Genomic DNA, 6,000 nt, shown 5'->3' with positions numbered 1-6,000 from the left:
CCGAGCGTTCTATCTAGCGCGTGCTGGGGACACTTTGTGCTTTGGAATTTCGCCACTGCCAGCCGCGCGGTTGCTACAATTTGATGCTCTTCGAAGGGGGATCAATGCTCAAGGGGGATCACCCTTGTCGATAGGAGCCTAGCGATGTCCTTTGATATCAGATATGGTGGAGTGACGGCACGCTGGGTCGGTCAGGTCGTGCCCGGATTTACCCTTGCGCGCGTGCCGACGACTTAGTGGGAACTTCCTCAAGAGGCGATGCTCATCTTATGTCCGTACCGACCAGAGCTCTACTGCAAAGGGACCTTCAGCCGGAGTATTCTTCTCCCCTCTTGTCCCGCCAAACTTTTCTCTTCGTTACAACGTCCACAAAATCTCTCCTTTCTCTGAGGAGGCGGCCGCATATCTGGAAGGTCGCTTTCCCGTGACCTTGAAAAGACTAGCTCTTGAATGGGGTTGCCGCCTGCTTGCTTAGTTGGAAGTGGCAACCACTCGGGACACCTCTTCGTTTCGTCAGGGGCCCGTGGCTTTTCGCGGGCGACGGAGAGGGTGGCGCCCGCGTGACGGCGTATGGACGAAGCGCGCCCCTGGAAACGGACAACACAGGCGACAACAAGTCATGTGATCAGCGGGCTGCTGAACTCGGACGCTGCACGGGTGCTTGAAGGTCAAGGCAGAAGGAGCAGGAAGGTCGCCAGATGCAGCACTGGCGTGGAGCACATCAACCATATGGGTCGTCACAGAGAAAGGGCAGCTCTTGTGCGCGGCGTTAAGCAAACCACGCAAAAGCGCGCTGTTTTAGCCAAGCCTAGAGGTGTATAAAGTTAAAACTGGAATAAAATGCCTCCTTCGGAGCAAACTGCTGCCCGGACACACTTCGTGTTTTCTTTTTTTTTTGCGTCGTGCGCGTCTACTTATTGCGCTTCGTTATCTCGCTCTACTGGTTTCCGCCGTGTGTACTGGTTACACCTTCCTGTCAATCTTTTCGTTTTCTCCTTCCGCGGTGCTCCACTGCCTTTGGGGCTAGGCTGCTGACCCCAAAGGTCGTGTATCATCGCATTTCGATTTCGGTTAAATATGATAACGCATTTCCTTTCCTCATAAACCAATTTGCCAATTTTCGCGATATCGATGCCTGTTAAGGAGTATCAGGTGGTTGAAGTTAAGAGTGCTTTAGCAGGCGCGTACGGCTGGTGCGAGCCATACGGTAACACAGTGCCGTTCCTACCGTTATAGTGCATTCCTAGCCGGTAGTGCCCTACGGTCGTACTTACCGTAGACAGCGTATTGACCGTACAGGTGCATAAAATATGTCCTAATGCGGGGTCATCCCCTACATCGTTGCCCACACTCTACGTGCAGCCTTGAGACGTTAAAGTGACAAGCCAGTACGAAAGTACAACACTGATGCGCCTCAATGGGGCAAGTACTGCTATTGCACGCGCGCCCGTTGTCGATATTGCCTCTAATCTGCAGAGCTGCGCTGCTGCTGCCGGCGTTCGACACAAGGCTAGTTTGTGTATTAAATACCGTCTGCCACCATCGCCTTCGTAGTGCGCCCCGCCAATTCACACTTCCATTTTCGTCACATAGGCTAACATCGTACTTAAAGCCATCGAAAGCAAAGCTTGGCCACCTTCCAACCACGACCAAAAATACTGTGACGAAGAAGACGAAGTTGGCAGTGGCGTGGGACGGAGTGCTTGCTCTAGGCAAGCGGCCATTAATTCATCTCACTGCCATCAGTGAACGCGTCTCATTCTTCGGCTGGCCTTCACATACCATTTGATGTGAGGTGCGGAGTTCATCCCCATCCTGGTCCTGGAGGTTCGGCGCATACGTCAGCCATGGTCGTCGGCCGTGTCCCAGCCTTTCAGGACCGCACCAATCTCGTCGTTGTTCCCCCGCCCCGTCGTCCGCCCAAACCAGTTAACACGACGAACTGAACCTGATGCAAGATCCTGACCTGCCGGCCCCACCTACCCGAGACGCGGCCCACACATGACGACACCGTTCTCCTGCCCATGTCGTTCGGCGCGTCCTGGTGCCTCAGCAGTCGGCTTGTGGTGACATGCCGCCCGGAAGCTTCGCGAGACAGGAATATTTCAGCCATCTCCTTCATTGTGGCGGCCAGCACCTCACCACTTTATTCTTCGTGTCCCACCCTCCTCTGAACCCATCACCACTTCCCACGTATATTTGTCACCGATCAGGACGATCGCTCGTTGGCCCCAGGTAGTGTGAAGAAGACGAAGTTGGCAGTGGCGTGGGACGGAGCGCTCGCGCTAAGCCAGCGGCCAATAAATCAGTTCACAGCCATCAGTCAGCCCGTCTCATTCTTTGACTGGCCATCACGTAACAATATTCCTAGGGCACGTGGAGAACTGCTTGTGCGTCAGAGACCGAAAACACACACGCCCTTTTCTCCATCTCCTCAAAGCTACTGAACCTTCAATTAACTTTACTGTTCAAGAAGGGACCGACGTCTGCCTTCCATTCCTCGAGACCGCAGTAACCCGTACTCTCACCGGCCTTACTTTTCGCGTCCACTAGAAAATTACGCACTTTGGAAGCTTTCTACGTCTTAATTCTGTGCACCCATTCAATCACAAGAGGTCAGTGGTGGCATCACTAATCAGCCCTGCCAGACAACTTGCTGTGAAGACCTCATTCTAAACCACGAGACGAAAATAATCATAAACGACTTGGAGAGAAGCAGCTATCGGCTTTCCTTCATCCGGGAAACGGAAAGATTGGGTCCACAGACATAGCCTGCTTCCAGGGGAACCGGAAGTTATGACACTACGAAAGCGAAGCAAGCACCCCTGGCCCGTACGTTCCGGAGTCAGCGAGGCACTTGCCCGCTTTCTTCTCAAGCGCGGCGTCAATAATTCACATGTACCAACGAGCAAGATGCGGACTGAGGTCGTCGACGTGAAGGAAAAGCTTCCTCGTGGCAAGTTTCCTGCCGCCTGAAAGAACACCAGAACAACGTTGTAACGGACCCCCTGCCCCCCACCCCCCTCCAAGTTCCGACCCGTGCCACTCTACCTAGGGGTGCTACCTGACAAAGGTCTTTTTATGCAGAAAAGGGCCGACTGCGCAGGTTTCGACACCAGAAGTATTTTCTCAGGTGGCGCTCCCACGCCCAGTGGCACGGGCCGAAACTTTGAGGTGGGGGTTTTTACTTTAGACCCCGATGGTACGTAACGAACAAACAACAACGAATGCAATCGCCGAACGTGTGAAGAAAACGGACCACTAGATTGACTGGGGCGAAGCAAAGATACCGAAAATGAAAAAAAAAATGCGTCAGCCCGCCGAAACCTGGAGTCACTTATCATCCAGACAACGCGTAACACTAAATAAGAACGATGCCATCCGGCATCCTATCTATGCCAAATTACTAAAAAGGCTAAGTGCTATAAAAACTGAACAAAGGAGCCATAGCGCTCCTAAAACCTCTTTTGTGTTTTTATCATAGTCAGTGACCAGTTAACCTCAACATATTTTCATTAGCGTTTCAAAAAACAGTGACCAAGATTTTTAGGGCCGACTCTCACCTAGAACTTTCTTGTCCTTGGAGAACTTGGATGACACCATTCCATTGATTTTTTTTTGGTTATCGCTCAATCTGAGGAGCCCTCGTTTCGTCTGTAGTCTGTATCTGATAAGAAAATTCTCCTGTTTAGCATTGAAGCGCTCCAGCAGCGCGGAAAAAATAAGAGAGCAAAGAGAAGAAATGACTTTCCTTTGTTTTTTGAGTACACCTGCGAGGCTTGGTGCCGCATACCTAGCGCAAACGTTGGAGTATCCTAGACTCTTGATGATTCCGGCCGCACTTAATCTGCTTAATCCTTACGACCAGCTCCTCAGCCAATTCACGAACCGAGATGCGCCGGTCAGTGTGGATGATAGTGTCGGCGCACTCCTATATTTAGGGACTGGTTGCAGTGGCAGGCCAACCAGGCCTCGCCTGATCGCGCATATCTACGTAGGAAATTTCTGAAGCTTTAACTCTCTAGAGTCAGCGTTCAGCGGTGCTTCTATTGAGTGCAGAGCTTTCATAGACAGCACATAAACGTTGATGGATACCACGAACTCCTACCTTTTCAGCAGGACGAAATTCAATGACAGGTCATTGTTTTCAATCGGCGTCATTTATGGTTCTTGTGTAGTGACGCCATCGTTATGACGGAGCTCAAAGTAGGCACACATACATGTGAGGCATGCTGTCGCTGGCCTGTAAAATTTCGGGGCATTTTTTGTCCTCAAAGGAAGATATAAAGTAAGGTACATTACATTTTTTACAACCAGAAAAATGAGGCGGAATACCTCCGACATGCATTTTAAGTTAATAGTCGATTTTGCAGGATAAAGTTGGTAAGGGGGAAGGGGCATTCACCTCGGTAATCTATCCACTCTTTTTATACCTACTAGACCCAAGCATTCGAGCTTGCTCCGAAAGCAGATAGGGGCTAGATTTTATTTCGTGTACCGCTACTCGCTTCAAAATGTGCTAAATTTTCCTAGACTTATTGTCCACCCCGAAAGCGAACAAATGACCACAAAAGGTTTACGATCCAGCATCATACACTGCGCATGCTCAGGAGGGCTTCTGCATCGCAAGCCTAGCGGCCGTACACCTGACCGCAGATGTCCACGGCTGCGACATACCAAGGTGATGCCACTAATTCTTGAAAAAGACCTCTACAAAGCGATCGCAGTGAACATCACAAAGGCATAGGAAGGAATATAAGGTACTGCACGCGTAAGATAACTCACGCTTGTCGCCTGGCTCGAAAGTGTTCATATTCTTCACTGTCTAATGAACAACATACAAGTAAACAAGTGGCAGCACGCTTAACACAATCGCACTGGGATTTAGTTTCAGCAGTGAACTTTCTTTCACCATTTTAAAATGTATCGTTGAAAAACATTTTGTGATATTGTTTGTCAGCTTGAAATGACAGTGTAGTTCAGAAAAATAAACTCTGCACATCGACGATTTCGTGCGGTTGTTTCAATTACCTGTTGAGACAGCTTGGGGTCTCACTTGCGCCGCTGGTCATTCGGCGACATTTTAGAGAAAAAACACATTACAAGCTGATTACATAGGAGAAGCACAAAGTTAAGCAAGTGGAATTAATTATTCCATACAGTGCTGCGTGCTGTTAGGCTGGTGTGATGGTAACTGATATTATCCTTCGCCAGATGTCACTATGGAGAACCCTGGCACTTGAGAACATCACTATAACAGACTAAACTAGGCCATCGAGCAAAAATTTGCCTCATTTGAAAATTCTAATAAAACTTTCTGCTGAAACCAAGCACCCACTGCAAATTTCTGCCACTCTATATCATATGTCATTATGTGTTGGGATTTATGGCGCATAAGCAACTGAGGCCCTCATACGCCAAACACATTTGTGTCGTGTGTCGCATGAGCAACTTTTCTGGAGATTTCTTCATAATTATATTGCGGTTCCAGCTGCCCGATATTCAATCCAGACAAACATCAGTGTGCCATGGTCAAAGAAGGGGACAGTTCAGCAAAATATCCAGGATGCTGCCCGGTGTACATGTGCCCGCCAACTGGCTGTAAGTTCAGTTTGTGTTTCAACAATCCAAACAATAAAAAGTGCTTGTTAATCTGCTTTCACAGGCATCAGTAAAAGTATAAAGCACTGTAGTTTTGCATTTCTCCTGGAAATTTCCAGTGGTTTCAACCTTCTTTCCATTTCGGAAAAACATTGCGCAGAAGGCATTGCAAACTGGCATAAAGTTTCGTTGCCGATCGCGTGTCCGTAACACACTGCTTAAATAAGACCAGAAGTTTTAGGCAGGCCTGTAGTGCTTTTCATGGCACCTGACTGTAATTACATGCATGATCTTCTGCTCCCTGTTGATGTCAAACTTGGCGTAGGTCAGATGACTGGGCTACATCGACAGCTATTATAATTAACTATATTATCAGCTGATTTCACTGCTCTAGCCGTT

The 6,000-nt window shown here is 49.0% G+C and overlaps 1 long non-coding RNA gene across 1 annotated transcript in view; it reads left to right on the top strand.

Moving 5' to 3' along the window:
• Nucleotides 1–6,000, top strand: part of LOC144120069 (uncharacterized) — a gene marked incomplete in the record, with an annotated part of 69,844 nt that overhangs the window by 39,332 nt on the left and 24,512 nt on the right. The window contains 1 exon segment of the long non-coding RNA XR_013312425.1: nt 5,492–5,601. This is a non-coding gene — a long non-coding RNA (uncharacterized LOC144120069).

This window comes from Amblyomma americanum, chromosome 2 (genome assembly GCF_052857255.1).
Source record: "Amblyomma americanum isolate KBUSLIRL-KWMA chromosome 2, ASM5285725v1, whole genome shotgun sequence".
Lineage (NCBI taxonomy): Eukaryota > Metazoa > Arthropoda > Arachnida > Ixodida > Ixodidae > Amblyomma > Amblyomma americanum.
This window is presented reverse-complemented; position numbering and strand designations above follow the sequence as displayed.